This window comes from Lissotriton helveticus, chromosome 10 (assembly GCF_964261635.1).
Source record: "Lissotriton helveticus chromosome 10, aLisHel1.1, whole genome shotgun sequence".
Taxonomy (NCBI): domain Eukaryota; kingdom Metazoa; phylum Chordata; class Amphibia; order Caudata; family Salamandridae; genus Lissotriton; species Lissotriton helveticus.
The window spans coordinates 590,215,100-590,238,473 of record NC_136071.1 but is presented as its reverse complement, the minus strand read 5'-3'; the positions used below and the strand labels follow the sequence as shown (position 1 = coordinate 590,238,473).

General features: G+C 47.2%; 41 non-coding genes across 41 annotated transcripts; all 41 read right to left on the bottom strand.

The window, feature by feature from the left end:
• Positions 1–24: 24 nt before the first annotated feature.
• On the bottom strand, positions 25–96 carry TRNAP-AGG (transfer RNA proline (anticodon AGG)). Its single transcript has one exon. It is a non-coding gene; the product is annotated as a tRNA-Pro (tRNA).
• Positions 97–530: 434 nt separating this feature from the next.
• On the bottom strand, positions 531–603 carry TRNAV-UAC (transfer RNA valine (anticodon UAC)). The gene has a single exon. It is a non-coding gene; the product is annotated as a tRNA-Val (tRNA).
• Positions 604–1,999: 1,396 nt separating this feature from the next.
• TRNAL-CAA (transfer RNA leucine (anticodon CAA)) lies at positions 2,000–2,111 on the bottom strand. Its single transcript has 2 exons — positions 2,074–2,111; positions 2,000–2,045 (listed from the first exon to the last, which is right to left on the bottom strand). It is a non-coding gene; the product is annotated as a tRNA-Leu (tRNA).
• A 295-nt stretch (positions 2,112–2,406) lies between these two features.
• Positions 2,407–2,479, bottom strand: TRNAV-AAC (transfer RNA valine (anticodon AAC)). Its single transcript has one exon. It is a non-coding gene; the product is annotated as a tRNA-Val (tRNA).
• A 385-nt stretch (positions 2,480–2,864) lies between these two features.
• TRNAP-AGG (transfer RNA proline (anticodon AGG)) lies at positions 2,865–2,936 on the bottom strand. Its single transcript has one exon. It is a non-coding gene; the product is annotated as a tRNA-Pro (tRNA).
• A 434-nt stretch (positions 2,937–3,370) lies between these two features.
• TRNAV-UAC (transfer RNA valine (anticodon UAC)) lies at positions 3,371–3,443 on the bottom strand. Its single transcript has one exon. It is a non-coding gene; the product is annotated as a tRNA-Val (tRNA).
• A 384-nt stretch (positions 3,444–3,827) lies between these two features.
• On the bottom strand, positions 3,828–3,899 carry TRNAP-CGG (transfer RNA proline (anticodon CGG)). Its single transcript has one exon. It is a non-coding gene; the product is annotated as a tRNA-Pro (tRNA).
• Positions 3,900–4,839: 940 nt separating this feature from the next.
• On the bottom strand, positions 4,840–4,951 carry TRNAL-CAA (transfer RNA leucine (anticodon CAA)). Its single transcript has 2 exons — positions 4,914–4,951; positions 4,840–4,885 (listed from the first exon to the last, which is right to left on the bottom strand). It is a non-coding gene; the product is annotated as a tRNA-Leu (tRNA).
• Positions 4,952–5,247: 296 nt separating this feature from the next.
• On the bottom strand, positions 5,248–5,320 carry TRNAV-AAC (transfer RNA valine (anticodon AAC)). Its single transcript has one exon. It is a non-coding gene; the product is annotated as a tRNA-Val (tRNA).
• Positions 5,321–5,706: 386 nt separating this feature from the next.
• On the bottom strand, positions 5,707–5,778 carry TRNAP-AGG (transfer RNA proline (anticodon AGG)). Its single transcript has one exon. It is a non-coding gene; the product is annotated as a tRNA-Pro (tRNA).
• A 434-nt stretch (positions 5,779–6,212) lies between these two features.
• Positions 6,213–6,285, bottom strand: TRNAV-UAC (transfer RNA valine (anticodon UAC)). Its single transcript has one exon. It is a non-coding gene; the product is annotated as a tRNA-Val (tRNA).
• A 384-nt stretch (positions 6,286–6,669) lies between these two features.
• On the bottom strand, positions 6,670–6,741 carry TRNAP-CGG (transfer RNA proline (anticodon CGG)). The gene has a single exon. It is a non-coding gene; the product is annotated as a tRNA-Pro (tRNA).
• A 940-nt stretch (positions 6,742–7,681) lies between these two features.
• On the bottom strand, positions 7,682–7,793 carry TRNAL-CAA (transfer RNA leucine (anticodon CAA)). Its single transcript has 2 exons — positions 7,756–7,793; positions 7,682–7,727 (listed from the first exon to the last, which is right to left on the bottom strand). It is a non-coding gene; the product is annotated as a tRNA-Leu (tRNA).
• A 296-nt stretch (positions 7,794–8,089) lies between these two features.
• Positions 8,090–8,162, bottom strand: TRNAV-AAC (transfer RNA valine (anticodon AAC)). The gene has a single exon. It is a non-coding gene; the product is annotated as a tRNA-Val (tRNA).
• A 386-nt stretch (positions 8,163–8,548) lies between these two features.
• TRNAP-AGG (transfer RNA proline (anticodon AGG)) lies at positions 8,549–8,620 on the bottom strand. The gene has a single exon. It is a non-coding gene; the product is annotated as a tRNA-Pro (tRNA).
• Positions 8,621–9,054: 434 nt separating this feature from the next.
• TRNAV-UAC (transfer RNA valine (anticodon UAC)) lies at positions 9,055–9,127 on the bottom strand. Its single transcript has one exon. It is a non-coding gene; the product is annotated as a tRNA-Val (tRNA).
• Positions 9,128–9,511: 384 nt separating this feature from the next.
• On the bottom strand, positions 9,512–9,583 carry TRNAP-CGG (transfer RNA proline (anticodon CGG)). Its single transcript has one exon. It is a non-coding gene; the product is annotated as a tRNA-Pro (tRNA).
• A 940-nt stretch (positions 9,584–10,523) lies between these two features.
• TRNAL-CAA (transfer RNA leucine (anticodon CAA)) lies at positions 10,524–10,635 on the bottom strand. Its single transcript has 2 exons — positions 10,598–10,635; positions 10,524–10,569 (listed from the first exon to the last, which is right to left on the bottom strand). It is a non-coding gene; the product is annotated as a tRNA-Leu (tRNA).
• A 295-nt stretch (positions 10,636–10,930) lies between these two features.
• TRNAV-AAC (transfer RNA valine (anticodon AAC)) lies at positions 10,931–11,003 on the bottom strand. The gene has a single exon. It is a non-coding gene; the product is annotated as a tRNA-Val (tRNA).
• Positions 11,004–11,389: 386 nt separating this feature from the next.
• On the bottom strand, positions 11,390–11,461 carry TRNAP-AGG (transfer RNA proline (anticodon AGG)). The gene has a single exon. It is a non-coding gene; the product is annotated as a tRNA-Pro (tRNA).
• A 434-nt stretch (positions 11,462–11,895) lies between these two features.
• On the bottom strand, positions 11,896–11,968 carry TRNAV-UAC (transfer RNA valine (anticodon UAC)). Its single transcript has one exon. It is a non-coding gene; the product is annotated as a tRNA-Val (tRNA).
• Positions 11,969–12,352: 384 nt separating this feature from the next.
• Positions 12,353–12,424, bottom strand: TRNAP-CGG (transfer RNA proline (anticodon CGG)). The gene has a single exon. It is a non-coding gene; the product is annotated as a tRNA-Pro (tRNA).
• A 940-nt stretch (positions 12,425–13,364) lies between these two features.
• TRNAL-CAA (transfer RNA leucine (anticodon CAA)) lies at positions 13,365–13,476 on the bottom strand. The gene is made up of 2 exons: positions 13,439–13,476; positions 13,365–13,410 (listed from the first exon to the last, which is right to left on the bottom strand). It is a non-coding gene; the product is annotated as a tRNA-Leu (tRNA).
• Positions 13,477–13,772: 296 nt separating this feature from the next.
• TRNAV-AAC (transfer RNA valine (anticodon AAC)) lies at positions 13,773–13,845 on the bottom strand. The gene has a single exon. It is a non-coding gene; the product is annotated as a tRNA-Val (tRNA).
• A 386-nt stretch (positions 13,846–14,231) lies between these two features.
• Positions 14,232–14,303, bottom strand: TRNAP-AGG (transfer RNA proline (anticodon AGG)). The gene has a single exon. It is a non-coding gene; the product is annotated as a tRNA-Pro (tRNA).
• A 434-nt stretch (positions 14,304–14,737) lies between these two features.
• On the bottom strand, positions 14,738–14,810 carry TRNAV-UAC (transfer RNA valine (anticodon UAC)). The gene has a single exon. It is a non-coding gene; the product is annotated as a tRNA-Val (tRNA).
• Positions 14,811–15,194: 384 nt separating this feature from the next.
• On the bottom strand, positions 15,195–15,266 carry TRNAP-CGG (transfer RNA proline (anticodon CGG)). Its single transcript has one exon. It is a non-coding gene; the product is annotated as a tRNA-Pro (tRNA).
• Positions 15,267–16,206: 940 nt separating this feature from the next.
• Positions 16,207–16,318, bottom strand: TRNAL-CAA (transfer RNA leucine (anticodon CAA)). The gene is made up of 2 exons: positions 16,281–16,318; positions 16,207–16,252 (listed from the first exon to the last, which is right to left on the bottom strand). It is a non-coding gene; the product is annotated as a tRNA-Leu (tRNA).
• A 296-nt stretch (positions 16,319–16,614) lies between these two features.
• Positions 16,615–16,687, bottom strand: TRNAV-AAC (transfer RNA valine (anticodon AAC)). The gene has a single exon. It is a non-coding gene; the product is annotated as a tRNA-Val (tRNA).
• A 386-nt stretch (positions 16,688–17,073) lies between these two features.
• Positions 17,074–17,145, bottom strand: TRNAP-AGG (transfer RNA proline (anticodon AGG)). Its single transcript has one exon. It is a non-coding gene; the product is annotated as a tRNA-Pro (tRNA).
• A 434-nt stretch (positions 17,146–17,579) lies between these two features.
• On the bottom strand, positions 17,580–17,652 carry TRNAV-UAC (transfer RNA valine (anticodon UAC)). The gene has a single exon. It is a non-coding gene; the product is annotated as a tRNA-Val (tRNA).
• A 384-nt stretch (positions 17,653–18,036) lies between these two features.
• TRNAP-CGG (transfer RNA proline (anticodon CGG)) lies at positions 18,037–18,108 on the bottom strand. The gene has a single exon. It is a non-coding gene; the product is annotated as a tRNA-Pro (tRNA).
• Positions 18,109–19,048: 940 nt separating this feature from the next.
• TRNAL-CAA (transfer RNA leucine (anticodon CAA)) lies at positions 19,049–19,160 on the bottom strand. The gene is made up of 2 exons: positions 19,123–19,160; positions 19,049–19,094 (listed from the first exon to the last, which is right to left on the bottom strand). It is a non-coding gene; the product is annotated as a tRNA-Leu (tRNA).
• A 296-nt stretch (positions 19,161–19,456) lies between these two features.
• Positions 19,457–19,529, bottom strand: TRNAV-AAC (transfer RNA valine (anticodon AAC)). The gene has a single exon. It is a non-coding gene; the product is annotated as a tRNA-Val (tRNA).
• A 386-nt stretch (positions 19,530–19,915) lies between these two features.
• TRNAP-AGG (transfer RNA proline (anticodon AGG)) lies at positions 19,916–19,987 on the bottom strand. Its single transcript has one exon. It is a non-coding gene; the product is annotated as a tRNA-Pro (tRNA).
• A 434-nt stretch (positions 19,988–20,421) lies between these two features.
• On the bottom strand, positions 20,422–20,494 carry TRNAV-UAC (transfer RNA valine (anticodon UAC)). The gene has a single exon. It is a non-coding gene; the product is annotated as a tRNA-Val (tRNA).
• Positions 20,495–20,878: 384 nt separating this feature from the next.
• TRNAP-CGG (transfer RNA proline (anticodon CGG)) lies at positions 20,879–20,950 on the bottom strand. The gene has a single exon. It is a non-coding gene; the product is annotated as a tRNA-Pro (tRNA).
• Positions 20,951–21,890: 940 nt separating this feature from the next.
• TRNAL-CAA (transfer RNA leucine (anticodon CAA)) lies at positions 21,891–22,002 on the bottom strand. The gene is made up of 2 exons: positions 21,965–22,002; positions 21,891–21,936 (listed from the first exon to the last, which is right to left on the bottom strand). It is a non-coding gene; the product is annotated as a tRNA-Leu (tRNA).
• A 295-nt stretch (positions 22,003–22,297) lies between these two features.
• On the bottom strand, positions 22,298–22,370 carry TRNAV-AAC (transfer RNA valine (anticodon AAC)). Its single transcript has one exon. It is a non-coding gene; the product is annotated as a tRNA-Val (tRNA).
• A 386-nt stretch (positions 22,371–22,756) lies between these two features.
• On the bottom strand, positions 22,757–22,828 carry TRNAP-AGG (transfer RNA proline (anticodon AGG)). The gene has a single exon. It is a non-coding gene; the product is annotated as a tRNA-Pro (tRNA).
• Positions 22,829–23,262: 434 nt separating this feature from the next.
• TRNAV-UAC (transfer RNA valine (anticodon UAC)) lies at positions 23,263–23,335 on the bottom strand. Its single transcript has one exon. It is a non-coding gene; the product is annotated as a tRNA-Val (tRNA).
• Positions 23,336–23,374: the final 39 nt, after the last annotated feature.

Sequence of the window (23,374 nt, the reverse complement as noted above, 5' to 3'; positions counted from 1 at the left end):
GATTTGTATGTTTAGCTCTAAAAAGGGCTCGTCCGGGATTTGAACCCGGGACCTCTCGCACCCTAAGCGAGAATCATACCCCTAGACCAACGAGCCACGCAAGAGTCACCTCTGACACGGCTCCAGGGGTTAGTGGCAGCTAGTCAGTGAATGCTTCACCCAAAGCAAGCAACTGCACATGTTGCTCTCTTCTGCAATATGATTGCTGTCTTTTCCATGGCCGTCATCAAACAAGAAATTAAAAAGCCTCTGTCCTTCAGACAGTTTGTTTTCTCTAAGTGTCTGCTTGTGGTGAGGACAAGAAAAGCATTTCTGCTCTCATTCCTTGCTTTCATGAAGTAGGCCCACCCTTCAGAGCAAAGGGCGAGCAAGCGAATGGCGCAAGCTATCGTCACTTCTCTTTTCGAGCTGTCACTGAGATCCCTGGAGCACACTACGTCAGGTTGGTGAGGGATAGACAGCCTCTATTATCTCAGCTTTCCTATAAAGTCAGCCAGTAAAGGCAAACACTGTTAAAAACAGCAAACCGCTGTTTCTGCCCGGTCTCGAACCAGGGACCTTTCGCGTGTAAGGCGAACGTGATAACCACTACACTACAGAAACAGACACTAACTCAGGAATCTTGTTGGCATGTATTGGGCTGGAATGCACAGACTAAGGGCCAATGTCCTTGAAGCTCAAAGTTGGGCTCTCCTTACCCGGTCTCTATTTCTTTGGAAGACAGGAATGAGGACCACTTTTATTCCAAGAGGCGATTTTGAAACCATATCCTGAAATTACACTAGAAAAACACTATGCATGTAATGTTCCTACCATGCTGGTCTGGCCCAGAAAAGCAGTTGCAAAGAAGTCCTCCACTCCTTTATCCCGCCACAAGTGGAAAATAGCGTGCAGGGTAAGGAACTTTCTCGACATACACAGCGTCTTATAGCATTGAAAAGAAGAAATGCTCCTATATTACAAGCATCCTGAAAATGTCCACAGCATGGGCTCGTCCGGGATTTGAAGTCGGGACCTCTCGCACCCGAAGCGAGAATCATAACCCTAGACCAACGAGCCTGAGTGGCCAGGAGACATTTTGAACAATTTCTGAAGCGTCTTTCAGAAAAAAAGCAGGGCTATTTGGCTAGTCTCCCTCTAAGTGAGCCTCACAACGTCATGTTTTCTCTCAAGTTGTTGTTTTTTCACTCTAGCAAGAAAGGGGGCAGCCAATCTCCTATCAGCCAGTGAGCAGAAAAAAGGCACAGATGAGAACAGCAAGCACTTTCTGGCAATTGTTCTCCTCTGCAAGTCCTGGACCCTTGCCCCATAGACTTCCACACCAGAAGCAATGAAGGGCCCACCATTTCCTGCGCCTGAGAAAGAGGGGTTTGATATTTGGATTCAAACGTGCTCGCTCATCGCTCGATCAGGCTCGATCAGGCGAGATTTATATGAGTGGCTCACAGGCCTGAAACACTCACCTGGGAGACCCAGAGTGGCTGACTTCTCAGTATAGCCATTGTTGGGCGAGTCACCTCCTTTCCTCCTGCCTCAATCTAGAATTGGCTGCAAATCATAAGAGAGAGTGCAATGCCCGTGTGCAGTGCCTACTCCCAGCTACCTCTCTGTCTTCCTTATGTAAATTAGAATTTGCAAGGGGGGACCAATGGCATTCTGCTCCTCCCACATAACCAGGAAGCCCTGTTGAACATGTCTGCCTGTGTTTTTGCAGGGACAGTGCCTTCTCTGCCCAAAAGGTGGCAGGAGAGCCTCACAACAAATGATGGGATCAACTGCTCAGTTAGAAACCCAGCAAGGCAGTTACTGTGATGGAGTGCAAATTTAATGGAAGGTGTGACTGAGGTGTCATTTCCAGAAATCCATGGAATTGTGATTGAGGGCCCAGCCTGATTGTTGGTGGATTTCTCTTCACATGCTACAGGTTCCTGCAAAGATTGTGGTGTTTGCCGGGAACGCACTGCAAAAAACAGGAAGATTTACGGGTGTAAAAGGGACCTGTCAGAAGTGGGATTTGAACCCACGCCTCCATGAGGAGACCAGAAGGCTCAGCTACACTGAAGATCAAGCTCTCTTGAGTCTGGCGCCTTAGACCACTCGGCCATCCTGACGGCTCATGAGGGGAGCTTAGGTCTAACTCTTTTATCTGCACCTGCCAATGTTTCCACTTACAACCTTCACAGCAATGTCACAGGTGTAAAGGCCCCAACAATACAACATAGCTTAAACAAAATAAAAATAGGCACAAGAACGACCCCCAGATGACGGATGCAGATAACTTTGTTTCGTCTTGCAAAGGTAAAGAAAGTTTCCCACGGCTCACTGTGTTCAAAGACCACCTCTTCTTAAACTTGCATTCAGATAATAAGGTTTTAGAGTGTGCACATAAAAGCAGCCAACGCTCAGTGTTTCTGCCCGGTCTCGAACCGGGGACCTTTCGCGTGTTAGGCAAACGTGATGACCACTACACTACAGAAACGACCTTGCTGCTTGCTACTGTTAAAGCAAAGTTCCTCTCAAGGCTTCACCCTACTTCTATTCTGCTGTATCAGCAGCGGCTCAGAATGTGCAGAACAAGTGTGAAAACCTCAGAGATATCATCCAACATGCTTGCAATTAGACGTATTCAAAATTTACTTGTGCAGGCATCGACAGACAAATATCTGATGCCTAAATGTCTGCGAGTACAGCTTGGGAAAGCATCACCTGGGACACACTGAGACTAAGCAGGTAGGCAGAAAAAGCACGGTGATCCATTTTTCTTCTGAGGTTAGGAATATGTTGCGCAACAATGCACCGAGTATTACTAGAAATAGTCAGGCATAGTGCATTTTTAGTACGATTTGTATGTTTAGCTCTAAAAAGGGCTCGTCTGGGATTTGAACCCGGGACCTCTCGCACCCTAAGCGAGAATCATACCCCTAGACCAACGAGCCACGCAAGAGTCACCTCTGACACGGCTCCAGGGGTTAGTGGCAGCTAGTCGGTGAATGCTTCACCCAAAGCAAGCAACTGCACATGTTGCTCTCTTCTGCAATATGATTGCTGTCTTTTCCATGGCCGTCATCAAACAAGAAATTAAAAAGCCTCTGTCCTTCAGACAGTTTGTTTTCTCTAAGTGTCTGCTTGCGGTGAGGACGAGAAAAGCATTTCTGCTCTCATTCCTTGCTTTCATGAAGTAGGCCCACCCTTCAGAGCAAAGGGCGAGCAAGCGAATGGCACAAGCTATCGTCACTTCTCTTTTCGAGCTGTCACTGAGATCCCTGGAGCACACTACGTCAGGTTGGTGAGGGATAGACAGCCTCTATTATCTCAGCTTTCCTATAAAGTCAGCCAGTAAAGGCAAACACTGTTAAAAACGGCAAACCGCTGTTTCTGCCCAGTCTCGAACCAGGGACCTTTCGCGTGTAAGGCGAACGTGATAACCACTACACTACAGAAACAGACACTAACTCAGGAATCTTGTTGGCATATATTGGGCTGGAATGCACAGACTAAGGGCCAATGTCCTTGAAGCTCAAAGTTGGGCTCTCCTTACCCGGTCTCTATTTCTTTGGAAGACAGGAATGAGGACCACTTTTATTCCAAGAGGCGATTTTGAAACCATATCCTGAAATTACACTAGAAAAACACTATGCATGTAATGTTCCTACCATGCTGGTCTGGCCCAGAAAAGCAGTTGCAAAGAAGTCCTGCACTCCTTTATCCCGCCACAAGTGGAAAATAGCGTGCAGGGTAAGGAACTTTCTCGACATACACAGCGTCTTATAGCATTGAAAAGAAGAAATGCTCCTATATTACAAGCATCCTGAAAATGTCCACAGCATGGGCTCGTCCGGGATTTGAACCCGGGACCTCTCGCACCCGAAGCGAGAATCATACCCCTAGACCAACGAGCCTGAGTGGCCAGGAGACATTTTGAACAATTTCTGAAGCGTCTTTCAGAAAAAAAGCAGGGCTATTTGGCTAGTCTCCCTCTAAGTGAGCCTCACAACGTCATGTTTTCTCTCAAGTTGTTGTTTTTTCACTCTAGCAAGAAAGGGGGCAGCCAATCTCCTATCAGCCAGTGAGCAGAAAAAAGGCACAGATGAGAACAGCAAGCACTTTCTGGCAATTGTTCTCCTCTGCAAGTCCTGGACCCTTGCCCCATAGACTTCCACACCAGAAGCAATGAAGGGCCCACCATTTCCTGCGCCTGAGAAAGAGGGGTTTGATATTTGGATTCAAACGCGCTCGCTCATCGCTCGATCAGGCTCGATCAGGCGAGATTTATATGAGTGGCTCACAGGCCTGAAACACTCACCTGGGAGACCCAGAGTGGCTGACTTCTCAGTATAGCCATTGTTGGGCGAGTCACCTCCTTTCCTCCTGCCTCAATCTAGAATTGGCTGCAAATCATAAGAGAGAGTGCAATGCCCGTGTGCAGTGCCTACTCCCAGCTACCTCTCTGTCTTCCTTATGTAAATTAGAATTTGCAAGGGGGGACCAATGGCATTCTGCTCCTCCCACATAACCAGGAAGCCCTGTTGAACATGTCTGCCTGTGTTTTTGCAGGGACAGTGCCTTCTCTGCCCAAAAGGTGGCAGGAGAGCCTCACAACAAATGATGGGATCAACTGCTCAGTTAGAAACCCAGCATGGCAGTTACTGTGATGGAGTGCAAATTTAATGGAAGGTGTGCCTGAGGTGTCATTTCCAGAAATCCATGGAATTGTGATTAAGGGCCCAGCCTGATTGTTGGTGGATTTCTCTTCACATGCTACAGGTTCCTGCAAAGATTGTGGTGTTTGCCGGGAACGCACTGCAAAAAACAGGAAGATTTACGGGTGTAAAAGGGACCTGTCAGAAGTGGGATTTGAACCCACGCCTCCATGAGGAGACCAGAAGGCTCAGCTACACTGAAGATCAAGCTCTCTTGAGTCTGGCGCCTTAGACCACTCGGCCATCCTGACGGCTCATGAGGGGGGGCTTAGGTCTAACTCTTCTATCTGCACCTGCCAATGTTTCCACTTACAACCTTCACAGCAATGTCACAGGTGTAAAGGCCCCAACAATACAACATAGCTTAAACAAAATAAAAATAGGCACAAGAACGACCCCCAGATGATGGATGCAGATAACTTTGTTTCGTCTTGCAAAGGTAAAGAAAGTTTCCCACGGCTCACTGTGTTCAAAGACCACCTCTTCTTAAACTTGCATTCAGATAATAAGGTTTTAGAGTGTGCACATAAAAGCAGCAAACGCTCAGTGTTTCTGCCCGGTCTCGAACCGGGGACCTTTCGCGTGTTAGGCGAACGTGATGACCACTACACTACAGAAACGACCTTGCTGCTTGCTACTGTTAAAGCAAAGTTCCTCTCAAGGCTTCACCCTACTTCTATTCTGCTGTATCAGCAGCGGCTCAGAATGTGCAGAACAAGTGTGAAAACCTCAGAGATATCATCCAACATGCTTGCAATTAGACGTATTCAAAATTTACTTGTGCAGGCATCGACAGACAAATATCTGATGCCTAAATGTCTGCGAGTACAGCTTGGGAAAGCATCACCTGGGACACACTGAGACTAAGCAGGTAGGCAGAAAAAGCACGGTGATCCATTTTTCTACTGAGGTTAGGAATATGTTAAGCAAAAAATCAACCGAGTATTACTAGAAATAGTCAGGCATAGTGCATTTTTAGTACGATTTGTATGTTTAGCTCTAAAAAGGGCTCGTCCGGGATTTGAACCCGGGACCTCTCGCACCCTAAGCGAGAATCATACCCCTAGACCAACGAGCCACGCAAGAGTCACCTCTGACATGGCTCCAGGGGTTAGTGGCAGCTAGTCGGTGAATGCTTCACCCAAAGCAAGCAACTGCACATGTTGCTCTCTTCTGCAATATGATTGCTGTCTTTTCCATGGCCGTCATCAAACAAGAAATTAAAAAGCCTCTGTCCTTCAGACAGTTTGTTTTCTCTAAGTGTCTGCTTGCGGTGAGGACAAGAAAAGCATTTCTGCTCTCATTCCTTGCCTTCATGAAGTAGGCCCACCCTTCAGAGCAAAGGGCGAGCAAGCGAATGGCGCAAGCTATCGTCACTTCTCTTTTCGAGCTGTCACTGAGATCCCTGGAGCACACTACGTCAGGTTGGTGAGGGATAGACAGCCTCTATTATCTCAGCTTTCCTATAAAGTCAGCCAGTAAAGGCAAACACTGTTAAAAACAGCAAACCGCTGTTTCTGCCCGGTCTCGAACCAGGGACCTTTCGCGTGTAAGGCGAACGTGATAACCACTACACTACAGAAACAGACACTAACTCAGGAATCTTGTTGGCATGTATTGGGCTGGAATGCACAGACTAAGGGCCAATGTCCTTGAAGCTCAAAGTTGGGCTCTCCTTACCCGGTCTCTATTTCTTTGGAAGACAGGAATGAGGACCACTTTTATTCCAAGAGGCGATTTTGAAACCATATCCTGAAATTACACTAGAAAAACACTATGCATGTAATGTTCCTACCATGCTGGTCTGGCCCAGAAAAGCAGTTGCAAAGAAGTCCTGCACTCCTTTATCCCGCCACAAGTGGAAAATAGCGTGCAGGGTAAGGAACTTTCTCGACATACACAGCGTCTTATAGCATTGAAAAGAAGAAATGCTCCTATATTACAAGCATCCTGAAAATGTCCACAGCATGGGCTCGTCCGGGATTTGAACCCAGGACCTCTCGCACCCGAAGCGAGAATCATACCCCTAGACCAACGAGCCTGAGTGGCCAGGAGACATTTTGAACAATTTCTGAAGCGTCTTTCAGAAAAAAAGCAGGGCTATTTGGCTAGTCTCCCTCTAAGTGAGCCTCACAACGTCATGTTTTCTCTCAAGTTGTTGTTTTTTCACTCTAGCAAGAAAGGGGGCAGCCAATCTCCTATCAGCCAGTGAGCAGAAAAAAGGCACAGATGAGAACAGCAAGCACTTTCTGGCAATTGTTCTCCTCTGCAAGTCCTGGACCCTTGCCCCATAGACTTCCACACCAGAAGCAATGAAGGGCCCACCATTTCCTGCGCCTGAGAAAGAGGGGTTTGATATTTGGATTCAAACGCGCTCGCTCAGCGCTCGATCAGGCTCAATCAGGCGAGATTTATATGAGTGGCTCACAGGCCTGAAACACTCACCTGGGAGACCCAGAGTGGCTGACTTCTCAGTATAGCCATTGTTGGGCGAGTCACCTCCTTTCCTCCTGCCTCAATCTAGAATTGGCTGAAAATCATAAGAGAGAGTGCAATGCCCGTGTGCAGTGCCTACTCCCAGCTACCTCTCTGTCTTCCTTATGTAAATTAGAATTTGCAAGGGGGGACCAATGGCATTCTGCTCCTCCCACATAACCAGGAAGCCCTGTTGAACATGTCTGCCTGTGTTTTTGCAGGGACAGTGCATTCTCTGCCCAAAAGGTGGCAGGAGAGCCTCACAACAAATGATGGGATCAACTGCTCAGTTAGAAACCCAGCATGGCAGTTACTGTGATGGAGTGCAAATTTAATGGAAGGTGTGCCTGAGGTGTCATTTCCAGAAATCCATGGAATTGTGATTAAGGGCCCAGCCTGATTGTTGGTGGATTTCTCTTCACATGCTACAGGTTCCTGCAAAGATTGTGGTGTTTGCCGGGAACGCACTGCAAAAAACAGGAAGATTTACGGGTGTAAAAGGGACCTGTCAGAAGTGGGATTTGAACCCACGCCTCCATGAGGAGAACAGAAGGCTCAGCTACACTGAAGATCAAGCTCTCTTGAGTCTGGCGCCTTAGACCACTCGGCCATCCTGACGGCTCATGAGGGGGGGCTTAGGTCTAACTCTTCTATCTGCACCTGCCAATGTTTCCACTTACAACCTTCACAGCAATGTCACAGGTGTAAAGGCCCCAACAATACAACATAGCTTAAACAAAATAAAAATAGGCACAAGAACGACCCCCAGATGATGGATGCAGATAACTTTGTTTCGTCTTGCAAAGGTAAAGAAAGTTTCCCACGACTCACTGTGTTCAAAGACCACCTCTTCTTAAACTTGCATTCAGATAATAAGGTTTTAGAGTGTGCACATAAAAGCAGCCAACGCTCAGTGTTTCTGCCCGGTCTCGAAACGGGGACCTTTCGCGTGTTAGGCGAACGTGATGACCACTACACTACAGAAACGACCTTGCTGCTTGCTACTGTTAAAGCAAAGTTCCTCTCAAGGCTTCACCCTACTTCTATTCTGCTGTATCAGCAGCGGCTCAGAATGTGCAGAACAAGTGTGAAAACCTCAGAGATATCATCCAACATGCTTGCAATTAGACGTATTCAAAATTTACTTGTGCAGGCATCGACAGACAAATATCTGATGCCTAAATGTCTGCGAGTACAGCTTGGGAAAGCATCACCTGGGACACACTGAGACTAAGCAGGTAGGCAGAAAAAGCACGGTGATCCATTTTTCTACTGAGGTTAGGAATATGTTAAGCAAAAAATCAACCGAGTATTACTAGAAATAGTCAGGCATAGTGCATTTTTAGTACGATTTGTATGTTTAGCTCTAAAAAGGGCTCGTCCGGGATTTGAACCCGGGACCTCTCGCACCCTAAGCGAGAATCATACCCCTAGACCAACGAGCCACGCAAGAGTCACCTCTGACATGGCTCCAGGGGTTAGTGGCAGCTAGTCGGTGAATGCTTCACCCAAAGCAAGCAACTGCACATGTTGCTCTCTTCTGCAATATGATTGCTGTCTTTTCCATGGCCGTCATCAAACAAGAAATTAAAAAGCCTCTGTCCTTCAGACAGTTTGTTTTCTCTAAGTGTCTGCTTGCGGTGAGGACAAGAAAAGCATTTCTGCTCTCATTCCTTGCCTTCATGAAGTAGGCCCACCCTTCAGAGCAAAGGGCGAGCAAGCGAATGGCGCAAGCTATCGTCACTTCTCTTTTCGAGCTGTCACTGAGATCCCTGGAGCACACTACGTCAGGTTGGTGAGGGATAGACAGCCTCTATTATCTCAGCTTTCCTATAAAGTCAGCCAGTAAAGGCAAACACTGTTAAAAACAGCAAACCGCTGTTTCTGCCCGGTCTCGAACCAGGGACCTTTCGCGTGTAAGGCGAACGTGATAACCACTACACTACAGAAACAGACACTAACTCAGGAATCTTGTTGGCATGTATTGGGCTGGAATGCACAGACTAAGGGCCAATGTCCTTGAAGCTCAAAGTTGGGCTCTCCTTTCCCGGTCTCTATTTCTTTGGAAGACAGGAATGAGGACCACTTTTATTCCAAGAGGCGATTTTGAAACCATATCCTGAAATTACACTAGAAAAACACTATGCATGTAATGTTCCTACCATGCTGGTCTGGCCCAGAAAAGCAGTTGCAAAGAAGTCCTGCACTCCTTTATCCCGCCACAAGTGGAAAATAGCGTGCAGGGTAAGGAACTTTCTCGACATACACAGCGTCTTATAGCATTGAAAAGAAGAAATGCTCCTATATTACAAGCATCCTGAAAATGTCCACAGCATGGGCTCGTCCGGGATTTGAACCCAGGACCTCTCGCACCCGAAGCGAGAATCATACCCCTAGACCAACGAGCCTGAGTGGCCAGGAGACATTTTGAACAATTTCTGAAGCGTCTTTCAGAAAAAAAGCAGGGCTATTTGGCTAGTCTCCCTCTAAGTGAGCCTCACAACGTCATGTTTTCTCTCAAGTTGTTGTTTTTTCACTCTAGCAAGAAAGGGGGCAGCCAATCTCCTATCAGCCAGTGAGCAGAAAAAAGGCACAGATGAGAACAGCAAGCACTTTCTGGCAATTGTTCTCCTCTGCAAGTCCTGGACCCTTGCCCCATAGACTTCCACACCAGAAGCAATGAAGGGCCCACCATTTCCTGCGCCTGAGAAAGAGGGGTTTGATATTTGGATTCAAACGCGCTCGCTCAGCGCTCGATCAGGCTCAATCAGGCGAGATTTATATGAGTGGCTCACAGGCCTGAAACACTCACCTGGGAGACCCAGAGTGGCTGACTTCTCAGTATAGCCATTGTTGGGCGAGTCACCTCCTTTCCTCCTGCCTCAATCTAGAATTGGCTGCAAATCATAAGAGAGAGTGCAATGCCCGTGTGCAGTGCCTACTCCCAGCTACCTCTCTGTCTTCCTTATGTAAATTAGAATTTGCAAGGGGGGACCAATGGCATTCTGCTCCTCCCACATAACCAGGAAGCCCTGTTGAACATGTCTGCCTGTGTTTTTGCAGGGACAGTGCCTTCTCTGCCCAAAAGGTGGCAGGAGAGCCTCACAACAAATGATGGGATCAACTGCTTAGTTAGAAACCCAGCATGGCAGTTACTGTGATGGAGTGAAAATTTAATGGAAGGTGTGCCTGAGGTGTCATTTCCAGAAATCCATGGAATTGTGATTGAGGGCCCAGCCTGATTGTTGGTGGATTTCTCTTCACATGCTACAGGTTCCTGCAAAGATTGTGGTGTTTGCCGGGAACGCACTGCAAAAAACAGGAAGATTTACGGGTGTAAACGGGACCTGTCAGAAGTGGGATTTGAACCCACGCCTCCATGAGGAGACCAGAAGGCTCAGCTACACTGAAGATCAAGCTCTCTTGAGTCTGGCGCCTTAGACCACTCGGCCATCCTGACGGCTCATGAGGGGGGTTTAGGTCTAACTCTTCTATCTGCACCTGCCAATGTTTCCACTTACAACCTTCACAGCAATGTCACAGGTGTAAAGGCCCCAACAATACAACATAGCTTAAACAAAATAAAAATAGGCACAAGAACGACCCCCAGATGATGGATGCAGATAACTTTGTTTCGTCTTGCAAAGGTAAAGAAAGTTTCCCACGGCTCACTGTGTTCAAAGACCACCTCTTCTTAAACTTGCATTCAGATAATAAGGTTTTAGAGTGTGCACATAAAAGCAGCCAACGCTCAGTGTTTCTGCCCGGTCTCGAACCGGGGACCTTTCGCGTGTTAGGCGAACGTGATGACCACTACACTACAGAAACGACCTTGCTGCTTGCTACTGTTAAAGCAAAGTTCCTCTCAAGGCTTCACCCTACTTCTATTCTGCTGTATCAGCAGCGGCTCAGAATGTGCAGAACAAGTGTGAAAACCTCAGAGATATCATCCAACATGCTTGCAATTAGACGTATTCAAAATTTACTTGTGCAGGCATCGACAGACAAATATCTGATGCCTAAATGTCTGCGAGTACAGCTTGGGAAAGCATCACCTGGGACACACTGAGACTAAGCAGGTAGGCAGAAAAAGCACGGTGATCCATTTTTCTTCTGAGGTTAGGAATATGTTGCGCAACAATGCACCGAGTATTACTAGAAATAGTCAGGCATAGTGCATTTTTAGTACGATTTGTATGTTTAGCTCTAAAAAAGGGCTCGTCCGGGATTTGAACCCGGGACCTCTCGCACCCTAAGCGAGAATCATACCCCTAGACCAACGAGCCACGCAAGAGTCACCTCTGACACGGCTCCAGGGGTTAGTGGCAGCTAGTCAGTTAATGCTTCACCCAAAGCAAGCAACTGCACATGTTGCTCTCTTCTGCAATATGATTGCTGTCTTTTCCATGGCCGTCATCAAACAAGAAATTAAAAAGCCTCTGTCCTTCAGACAGTTTGTTTTCTCTAAGTGTCTGCTTGTGGTGAGGACAAGAAAAGCATTTCTGCTCTCATTCCTTGCTTTCATGAAGTAGGCCCACCCTTCAGAGCAAAGGGCGAGCAAGCGAATGGCGCAAGCTATCGTCACTTCTCTTTTCGAGCTGTCACTGAGATCCCTGGAGCACACTACGTCAGGTTGGTGAGGGATAGACAGCCTCTATTATCTCAGCTTTCCTATAAAGTCAGCCAGTAAAGGCAAACACTGTTAAAAACAGCAAACCGCTGTTTCTGCCCGGTCTCGAACCAGGGACCTTTCGCGTGTAAGGCGAACGTGATAACCACTACACTACAGAAACAGACACTAACTCAGGAATCTTGTTGGCATGTATTGGGCTGGAATGCACAGACTAAGGGCCAATGTCCTTGAAGCTCAAAGTTGGGCTCTCCTTACCCGGTCTCTATTTCTTTGGAAGACAGGAATGAGGACCACTTTTATTCCAAGAGGCGATTTTGAAACCATATCCTGAAATTACACTAGAAAAACACTATGCATGTAATGTTCCTACCATGCTGGTCTGGCCCAGAAAAGCAGTTGCAAAGAAGTCCTGCACTCCTTTATCCCGCCACAAGTGGAAAATAGCGTGCAGGGTAAGGAACTTTCTCGACATACACAGCGTCTTATAGCATTGAAAAGAAGAAATGCTCCTATATTACAAGCATCCTGAAAATGTCCACAGCATGGGCTCGTCCGGGATTTGAACCCGGGACCTCTCGCACCCGAAACGAGAATCATACCCCTAGACCAACGAGCCTGAGTGGCCAGGAGACATTTTGAACAATTTCTGAAGCGTCTTTCAGAAAAAAAGCAGGGCTATTTGGCTAGTCTCCCTCTAAGTGAGCCTCACAACGTAATGTTTTCTCTCAAGTTGTTGTTTTTTCACTCTAGCAAGAAAGGGGGCAGCCAATCTCCTATCAGCCAGTGAGCAGAAAAAAGGCACAGATGAGAACAGCAAGCACTTTCTGGCAATTGTTCTCCTCTGCAAGTCCTGGACCCTTGCCCCATAGACTTCCACACCAGAAGCAATGAAGGGCCCACCATTTCCTGCGCCTGAGAAAGAGGGGTTTGATATTTGGATTCAAACGCGCTCGCTCAGCGCTCGATCAGGCTCGATCAGGCGAGATTTATATGAGTGGTTCACAGGCCTGAAACACTCACCTGGGAGACCCAGAGTGGCTGACGTCTCAGTATAGCCATTGTTGGGCGAGTCACCTCCTTTCCTCCTGCCTCAATCTAGAATTGGCTGCAAATCATAAGAGAGAGTGCAATGCCCGTGTGCAGTGCCTACTCCCAGCTACCTCTCTGTCTTCCTTATGTAAATTAGAATTTGCAAGGGGGGACCAATGGCATTCTGCTCCTCCCACATAACCAGGAAGCCCTGTTGAACATGTCTGCCTGTGTTTTTGCAGGGACAGTGCCTTCTCTGCCCAAAAGGTGGCAGGAGAGCCTCACAACAAATGATGGGATCAACTGCTCAGTTAGAAACCCAGCATGGCAGTTACTGTGATGGAGTGCAAATTTAATGGAAGGTGTGCCTGAGGTGTCATTTCCAGAAATCCATGGAATTGTGATTGAGGGCCCAGCCTGATTGTTGGTGGATTTCTCTTCACATGCTACAGGTTCCTGCAAAGATTGTGGTGTTTGCCGGGAACGCACTGCAAAAAACAGGAAGATTTACGGGTGTAAAAGGGACCTGTCAGAAGTGGGATTTGAACCCACGCCTCCATGAGGAGACCAGAAGGCTCAGCTACACTGAAGATCAAGCTCTCTTGAGTCTGGCGACTTAGACCACTCGGCCATCCTGACGGCTCCTGAGGGGGGGCTTAGGTCTAACTCTTCTATCTGCACCTGCCAATGTTTCCACTTACAACCTTCACAGCAATGTCACAGGTGTAAAGGCCCCAACAATACAACATAGCTTAAACAAAATAAAAATAGGCACAAGAACGACCCCCAGATGATGGATGCAGATAACTTTGTTTCGTCTTGCAAAGGTAAAGAAAGTTTCCCACGGCTCACTGTGTTCAAAGACCACCTCTTCTTAAACTTGCATTCAGATAATAAGGTTTTAGAGTGTGCACATAAAAGCAGCCAACGCTCAGTGTTTCTGCCCGGTCTCGAACCGGGGACCTTTCGCGTGTTAGGCGAACGTGATGACCACTACACTACAGAAACGACCTTGCTGCTTGCTACTGTTAAAGCAAAGTTCCTCTCAAGGCTTCACCCTACTTCTATTCTGCTGTATCAGCAGCGGCTCAGAATGTGCAGAACAAGTGTGAAAACCTCAGAGATATCATCCAACATGCTTGCAATTAGACGTATTCAAAATTTACTTGTGCAGGCATCGACAGACAAATATCTGATGCCTAAATGTCTGCGAGTACAGCTTGGGAAAGCATCACCTGGGACACACTGAGACTAAGCAGGTAGGCAGAAAAAGCACGGTGATCCATTTTTCTACTGAGGTTAGGAATATGTTAAGCAAAAAATCAACCGAGTATTACTAGAAATAGTCAGGCATAGTGCATTTTTAGTACGATTTGTATGTTTAGCTCTAAAAAGGGCTCGTCCGGGATTTGAACCCGGGACCTCTCGCACCCTAAGCGAGAATCATACCCCTAGACCAACGAGCCACGCAAGAGTCACCTCTGACATGGCTCCAGGGGTTAGTGGCAGCTAGTCGGTGAATGCTTCACCCAAAGCAAGCAACTGCACATGTTGCTCTCTTCTGCAATATGATTGCTGTCTTTTCCATGGCCGTCATCAAACAAGAAATTAAAAAGCCTCTGTCCTTCAGACAGTTTGTTTTCTCTAAGTGTCTGCTTGCGGTGAGGACAAGAAAAGCATTTCTGCTCTCATTCCTTGCTTTCATGAAGTAGGCCCACCCTTCAGAGCAAAGGGCGAGCAAGCGAATGGCGCAAGCTATCGTCACTTCTCTTTTCGAGCTGTCACTGAGATCCCTGGAGCACACTACGTCAGGTTGGTGAGGGATAGACAGCCTCTATTATCTCAGCTTTCCTATAAAGTCAGCCAGTAAAGGCAAACACTGTTAAAAACAGCAAACCGCTGTTTCTGCCCGGTCTCGAACCAGGGACCTTTCGCGTGTAAGGCGAACGTGATAACCACTACACTACAGAAACAGACACTAACTCAGGAATCTTGTTGGCATGTATTGGGCTGGAATGCACAGACTAAGGGCCAATGTCCTTGAAGCTCAAAGTTGGGCTCTCCTTACCCGGTCTCTATTTCTTTGGAAGACAGGAATGAGGACCACTTTTATTCCAAGAGGCGATTTTGAAACCATATCCTGAAATTACACTAGAAAAACACTATGCATGTAATGTTCCTACCATGCTGGTCTGGCCCAGAAAAGCAGTTGCAAAGAAGTCCTGCACTCCTTTATCCCGCCACAAGTGGAAAATAGCGTGCAGGGTAAGGAACTTTCTCGACATACACAGCGTCTTATAGCATTGAAAAGAAGAAATGCTCCTATATTACAAGCATCCTGAAAATGTCCACAGCATGGGCTCGTCCGGGATTTGAACCCAGGACCTCTCGCACCCGAAGCGAGAATCATACCCCTAGACCAACGAGCCTGAGTGGCCAGGAGACATTTTGAACAATTTCTGAAGCGTCTTTCAGAAAAAAAGCAGGGCTATTTGGCTAGTCTCCCTCTAAGTGAGCCTCACAACGTCATGTTTTCTCTCAAGTTGTTGTTTTTTCACTCTAGCAAGAAAGGGGGCAGCCAATCTCCTATCAGCCAGTGAGCAGAAAAAAGGCACAGATGAGAACAGCAAGCACTTTCTGGCAATTGTTCTCCTCTGCAAGTCCTGGACCCTTGCCCCATAGACTTCCACACCAGAAGCAATGAAGGGCCCACCATTTCCTGCGCCTGAGAAAGAGGGGTTTGATATTTGGATTCAAACGCGCTCGCTCAGCGCTCGATCAGGCTCAATCAGGCGAGATTTATATGAGTGGCTCACAGGCCTGAAACACTCACCTGGGAGACCCAGAGTGGCTGACTTCTCAGTATAGCCATTGTTGGGCGAGTCACCTCCTTTCCTCCTGCCTCAATCTAGAATTGGCTGAAAATCATAAGAGAGAGTGCAATGCCCGTGTGCAGTGCCTACTCCCAGCTACCTCTCTGTCTTCCTTATGTAAATTAGAATTTGCAAGGGGGGACCAATGGCATTCTGCTCCTCCCACATAACCAGGAAGCCCTGTTGAACATGTCTGCCTGTGTTTTTGCAGGGACAGTGCATTCTCTGCCCAAAAGGTGGCAGGAGAGCCTCACAACAAATGATGGGATCAACTGCTCAGTTAGAAACCCAGCATGGCAGTTACTGTGATGGAGTGCAAATTTAATGGAAGGTGTGCCTGAGGTGTCATTTCCAGAAATCCATGGAATTGTGATTAAGGGCCCAGCCTGATTGTTGGTGGATTTCTCTTCACATGCTACAGGTTCCTGCAAAGATTGTGGTGTTTGCCGGGAACGCACTGCAAAAAACAGGAAGATTTACGGGTGTAAAAGGGACCTGTCAGAAGTGGGATTTGAACCCACGCCTCCATGAGGAGAACAGAAGGCTCAGCTACACTGAAGATCAAGCTCTCTTGAGTCTGGCGCCTTAGACCACTCGGCCATCCTGACGGCTCATGAGGGGGGGCTTAGGTCTAACTCTTCTATCTGCACCTGCCAATGTTTCCACTTACAACCTTCACAGCAATGTCACAGGTGTAAAGGCCCCAACAATACAACATAGCTTAAACAAAATAAAAATAGGCACAAGAACGACCCCCAGATGATGGATGCAGATAACTTTGTTTCGTCTTGCAAAGGTAAAGAAAGTTTCCCACGACTCACTGTGTTCAAAGACCACCTCTTCTTAAACTTGCATTCAGATAATAAGGTTTTAGAGTGTGCACATAAAAGCAGCCAACGCTCAGTGTTTCTGCCCGGTCTCGAAACGGGGACCTTTCGCGTGTTAGGCGAACGTGATGACCACTACACTACAGAAACGACCTTGCTGCTTGCTACTGTTAAAGCAAAGTTCCTCTCAAGGCTTCACCCTACTTCTATTCTGCTGTATCAGCAGCGGCTCAGAATGTGCAGAACAAGTGTGAAAACCTCAGAGATATCATCCAACATGCTTGCAATTAGACGTATTCAAAATTTACTTGTGCAGGCATCGACAGACAAATATCTGATGCCTAAATGTCTGCGAGTACAGCTTGGGAAAGCATCACCTGGGACACACTGAGACTAAGCAGGTAGGCAGAAAAAGCACGGTGATCCATTTTTCTACTGAGGTTAGGAATATGTTAAGCAAAAAATCAACCGAGTATTACTAGAAATAGTCAGGCATAGTGCATTTTTAGTACGATTTGTATGTTTAGCTCTAAAAAGGGCTCGTCCGGGATTTGAACCCGGGACCTCTCGCACCCTAAGCGAGAATCATACCCCTAGACCAACGAGCCACGCAAGAGTCACCTCTGACATGGCTCCAGGGGTTAGTGGCAGCTAGTCGGTGAATGCTTCACCCAAAGCAAGCAACTGCACATGTTGCTCTCTTCTGCAATATGATTGCTGTCTTTTCCATGGCCGTCATCAAACAAGAAATTAAAAAGCCTCTGTCCTTCAGACAGTTTGTTTTCTCTAAGTGTCTGCTTGCGGTGAGGACAAGAAAAGCATTTCTGCTCTCATTCCTTGCCTTCATGAAGTAGGCCCACCCTTCAGAGCAAAGGGCGAGCAAGCGAATGGCGCAAGCTATCGTCACTTCTCTTTTCGAGCTGTCACTGAGATCCCTGGAGCACACTACGTCAGGTTGGTGAGGGATAGACAGCCTCTATTATCTCAGCTTTCCTATAAAGTCAGCCAGTAAAGGCAAACACTGTTAAAAACAGCAAACCGCTGTTTCTGCCCGGTCTCGAACCAGGGACCTTTCGCGTGTAAGGCGAACGTGATAACCACTACACTACAGAAACAGACACTAACTCAGGAATCTTGTTGGCATGTATTGGGCTGGAATGCACAGACTAAGGGCCAATGTCCTTGAAGCTCAAAGTTGGGCTCTCCTTACCCGGTCTCTATTTCTTTGGAAGACAGGAATGAGGACCACTTTTATTCCAAGAGGCGATTTTGAAACCATATCCTGAAATTACACTAGAAAAACACTATGCATGTAATGTTCCTACCATGCTGGTCTGGCCCAGAAAAGCAGTTGCAAAGAAGTCCTGCACTCCTTTATCCCGCCACAAGTGGAAAATAGCGTGCAGGGTAAGGAACTTTCTCGACATACACAGCGTCTTATAGCATTGAAAAGAAGAAATGCTCCTATATTACAAGCATCCTGAAAATGTCCACAGCATGGGCTCGTCCGGGATTTGAACCCAGGACCTCTCGCACCCGAAGCGAGAATCATACCCCTAGACCAACGAGCCTGAGTGGCCAGGAGACATTTTGAACAATTTCTGAAGCGTCTTTCAGAAAAAAAGCAGGGCTATTTGGCTAGTCTCCCTCTAAGTGAGCCTCACAACGTCATGTTTTCTCTCAAGTTGTTGTTTTTTCACTCTAGCAAGAAAGGGGGCAGCCAATCTCCTATCAGCCAGTGAGCAGAAAAAAGGCACAGATGAGAACAGCAAGCACTTTCTGGCAATTGTTCTCCTCTGCAAGTCCTGGACCCTTGCCCCATAGACTTCCACACCAGAAGCAATGAAGGGCCCACCATTTCCTGCGCCTGAGAAAGAGGGGTTTGATATTTGGATTCAAACGCGCTCGCTCAGCGCTCGATCAGGCTCAATCAGGCGAGATTTATATGAGTGGCTCACAGGCCTGAAACACTCACCTGGGAGACCCAGAGTGGCTGACTTCTCAGTATAGCCATTGTTGGGCGAGTCACCTCCTTTCCTCCTGCCTCAATCTAGAATTGGCTGAAAATCATAAGAGAGAGTGCAATGCCCGTGTGCAGTGCCTACTCCCAGCTACCTCTCTGTCTTCCTTATGTAAATTAGAATTTGCAAGGGGGGACCAATGGCATTCTGCTCCTCCCACATAACCAGGAAGCCCTGTTGAACATGTCTGCCTGTGTTTTTGCAGGGACAGTGCATTCTCTGCCCAAAAGGTGGCAGGAGAGCCTCACAACAAATGATGGGATCAACTGCTCAGTTAGAAACCCAGCATGGCAGTTACTGTGATGGAGTGCAAATTTAATGGAAGGTGTGCCTGAGGTGTCATTTCCAGAAATCCATGGAATTGTGATTAAGGGCCCAGCCTGATTGTTGGTGGATTTCTCTTCACATGCTACAGGTTCCTGCAAAGATTGTGGTGTTTGCCGGGAACGCACTGCAAAAAACAGGAAGATTTACGGGTGTAAAAGGGACCTGTCAGAAGTGGGATTTGAACCCACGCCTCCATGAGGAGAACAGAAGGCTCAGCTACACTGAAGATCAAGCTCTCTTGAGTCTGGCGCCTTAGACCACTCGGCCATCCTGACGGCTCATGAGGGGGGGCTTAGGTCTAACTCTTCTATCTGCACCTGCCAATGTTTCCACTTACAACCTTCACAGCAATGTCACAGGTGTAAAGGCCCCAACAATACAACATAGCTTAAACAAAATAAAAATAGGCACAAGAACGACCCCCAGATGATGGATGCAGATAACTTTGTTTCGTCTTGCAAAGGTAAAGAAAGTTTCCCACGACTCACTGTGTTCAAAGACCACCTCTTCTTAAACTTGCATTCAGATAATAAGGTTTTAGAGTGTGCACATAAAAGCAGCCAACGCTCAGTGTTTCTGCCCGGTCTCGAAACGGGGACCTTTCGCGTGTTAGGCGAACGTGATGACCACTACACTACAGAAACGACCTTGCTGCTTGCTACTGTTAAAGCAAAGTTCCTCTCAAGGCTTCACCCTACTTCTATTCTGCTGTATCAGCAGCGGCTCAGAATGTGCAGAACAAGTGTGAAAACCTCAGAGATATCATCCAACATGCTTGCAATTAGACGTATTCAAAATTTACTTGTGCAGGCATCGACAGACAAATATCTGATGCCTAAATGTCTGCGAGTACAGCTTGGGAAAGCATCACCTGGGACACACTGAGACTAAGCAGGTAGGCAGAAAAAGCACGGTGATCCATTTTTCTACTGAGGTTAGGAATATGTTAAGCAAAAAATCAACCGAGTATTACTAGAAATAGTCAGGCATAGTGCATTTTTAGTACGATTTGTATGTTTAGCTCTAAAAAGGGCTCGTCCGGGATTTGAACCCGGGACCTCTCGCACCCTAAGCGAGAATCATACCCCTAGACCAACGAGCCACGCAAGAGTCACCTCTGACATGGCTCCAGGGGTTAGTGGCAGCTAGTCGGTGAATGCTTCACCCAAAGCAAGCAACTGCACATGTTGCTCTCTTCTGCAATATGATTGCTGTCTTTTCCATGGCCGTCATCAAACAAGAAATTAAAAAGCCTCTGTCCTTCAGACAGTTTGTTTTCTCTAAGTGTCTGCTTGCGGTGAGGACAAGAAAAGCATTTCTGCTCTCATTCCTTGCCTTCATGAAGTAGGCCCACCCTTCAGAGCAAAGGGCGAGCAAGCGAATGGCGCAAGCTATCGTCACTTCTCTTTTCGAGCTGTCACTGAGATCCCTGGAGCACACTACGTCAGGTTGGTGAGGGATAGACAGCCTCTATTATCTCAGCTTTCCTATAAAGTCAGCCAGTAAAGGCAAACACTGTTAAAAACAGCAAACCGCTGTTTCTGCCCGGTCTCGAACCAGGGACCTTTCGCGTGTAAGGCGAACGTGATAACCACTACACTACAGAAACAGACACTAACTCAGGAATCTTGTTGGCATGTATTGGGCTGGAATGCACAGACTAAGGGCCAATGTCCTTGAAGCTCAAAGTTGGGCTCTCCTTACCCGGTCTCTATTTCTTTGGAAGACAGGAATGAGGACCACTTTTATTCCAAGAGGCGATTTTGAAACCATATCCTGAAATTACACTAGAAAAACACTATGCATGTAATGTTCCTACCATGCTGGTCTGGCCCAGAAAAGCAGTTGCAAAGAAGTCCTGCACTCCTTTATCCCGCCACAAGTGGAAAATAGCGTGCAGGGTAAGGAACTTTCTCGACATACACAGCGTCTTATAGCATTGAAAAGAAGAAATGCTCCTATATTACAAGCATCCTGAAAATGTCCACAGCATGGGCTCGTCCGGGATTTGAACCCAGGACCTCTCGCACCCGAAGCGAGAATCATACCCCTAGACCAACGAGCCTGAGTGGCCAGGAGACATTTTGAACAATTTCTGAAGCGTCTTTCAGAAAAAAAGCAGGGCTATTTGGCTAGTCTCCCTCTAAGTGAGCCTCACAACGTCATGTTTTCTCTCAAGTTGTTGTTTTTTCACTCTAGCAAGAAAGGGGGCAGCCAATCTCCTATCAGCCAGTGAGCAGAAAAAAGGCACAGATGAGAACAGCAAGCACTTTCTGGCAATTGTTCTCCTCTGCAAGTCCTGGACCCTTGCCCCATAGACTTCCACACCAGAAGCAATGAAGGGCCCACCATTTCCTGCGCCTGAGAAAGAGGGGTTTGATATTTGGATTCAAACGCGCTCGCTCAGCGCTCGATCAGGCTCAATCAGGCGAGATTTATATGAGTGGCTCACAGGCCTGAAACACTCACCTGGGAGACCCAGAGTGGCTGACTTCTCAGTATAGCCATTGTTGGGCGAGTCACCTCCTTTCCTCCTGCCTCAATCTAGAATTGGCTGCAAATCATAAGAGAGAGTGCAATGCCCGTGTGCAGTGCCTACTCCCAGCTACCTCTCTGTCTTCCTTATGTAAATTAGAATTTGCAAGGGGGGACCAATGGCATTCTGCTCCTCCCACATAACCAGGAAGCCCTGTTGAACATGTCTGCCTGTGTTTTTGCAGGGACAGTGCCTTCTCTGCCCAAAAGGTGGCAGGAGAGCCTCACAACAAATGATGGGATCAACTGCTTAGTTAGAAACCCAGCATGGCAGTTACTGTGATGGAGTGAAAATTTAATGGAAGGTGTGCCTGAGGTGTCATTTCCAGAAATCCATGGAATTGTGATTGAGGGCCCAGCCTGATTGTTGGTGGATTTCTCTTCACATGCTACAGGTTCCTGCAAAGATTGTGGTGTTTGCCGGGAACGCACTGCAAAAAACAGGAAGATTTACGGGTGTAAACGGGACCTGTCAGAAGTGGGATTTGAACCCACGCCTCCATGAGGAGACCAGAAGGCTCAGCTACACTGAAGATCAAGCTCTCTTGAGTCTGGCGCCTTAGACCACTCGGCCATCCTGACGGCTCATGAGGGGGGTTTAGGTCTAACTCTTCTATCTGCACCTGCCAATGTTTCCACTTACAACCTTCACAGCAATGTCACAGGTGTAAAGGCCCCAACAATACAACATAGCTTAAACAAAATAAAAATAGGCACAAGAACGACCCCCAGATGATGGATGCAGATAACTTTGTTTCGTCTTGCAAAGGTAAAGAAAGTTTCCCACGGCTCACTGTGTTCAAAGACCACCTCTTCTTAAACTTGCATTCAGATAATAAGGTTTTAGAGTGTGCACATAAAAGCAGCCAACGCTCAGTGTTTCTGCCCGGTCTCGAACCGGGGACCTTTCGCGTGTTAGGCGAACGTGATGACCACTACACTACAGAAACGACCTTGCTGCTTGCTACTGTTAAAGCAAAGTTCCTCTCAAGGCTTCACCCTACTTCTATTCTGCTGTATCAGCAGCGGCTCAGAATGTGCAGAACAAGTGTGAAAACCTCAGAGATATCATCCAACATGCTTGCAATTAGACGTATTCAAAATTTACTTGTGCAGGCATCGACAGACAAATATCTGATGCCTAAATGTCTGCGAGTACAGCTTGGGAAAGCATCACCTGGGACACACTGAGACTAAGCAGGTAGGCAGAAAAAGCACGGTGATCCATTTTTCTTCTGAGGTTAGGAATATGTTGCGCAACAATGCACCGAGTATTACTAGAAATAGTCAGGCATAGTGCATTTTTAGTACGATTTGTATGTTTAGCTCTAAAAAAGGGCTCGTCCGGGATTTGAACCCGGGACCTCTCGCACCCTAAGCGAGAATCATACCCCTAGACCAACGAGCCACGCAAGAGTCACCTCTGACACGGCTCCAGGGGTTAGTGGCAGCTAGTCAGTTAATGCTTCACCCAAAGCAAGCAACTGCACATGTTGCTCTCTTCTGCAATATGATTGCTGTCTTTTCCATGGCCGTCATCAAACAAGAAATTAAAAAGCCTCTGTCCTTCAGACAGTTTGTTTTCTCTAAGTGTCTGCTTGTGGTGAGGACAAGAAAAGCATTTCTGCTCTCATTCCTTGCTTTCATGAAGTAGGCCCACCCTTCAGAGCAAAGGGCGAGCAAGCGAATGGCGCAAGCTATCGTCACTTCTCTTTTCGAGCTGTCACTGAGATCCCTGGAGCACACTACGTCAGGTTGGTGAGGGATAGACAGCCTCTATTATCTCAGCTTTCCTATAAAGTCAGCCAGTAAAGGCAAACACTGTTAAAAACAGCAAACCGCTGTTTCTGCCCGGTCTCGAACCAGGGACCTTTCGCGTGTAAGGCGAACGTGATAACCACTACACTACAGAAACAGACACTAACTCAGGAATCTTGTTGGCATGTATTGGGCT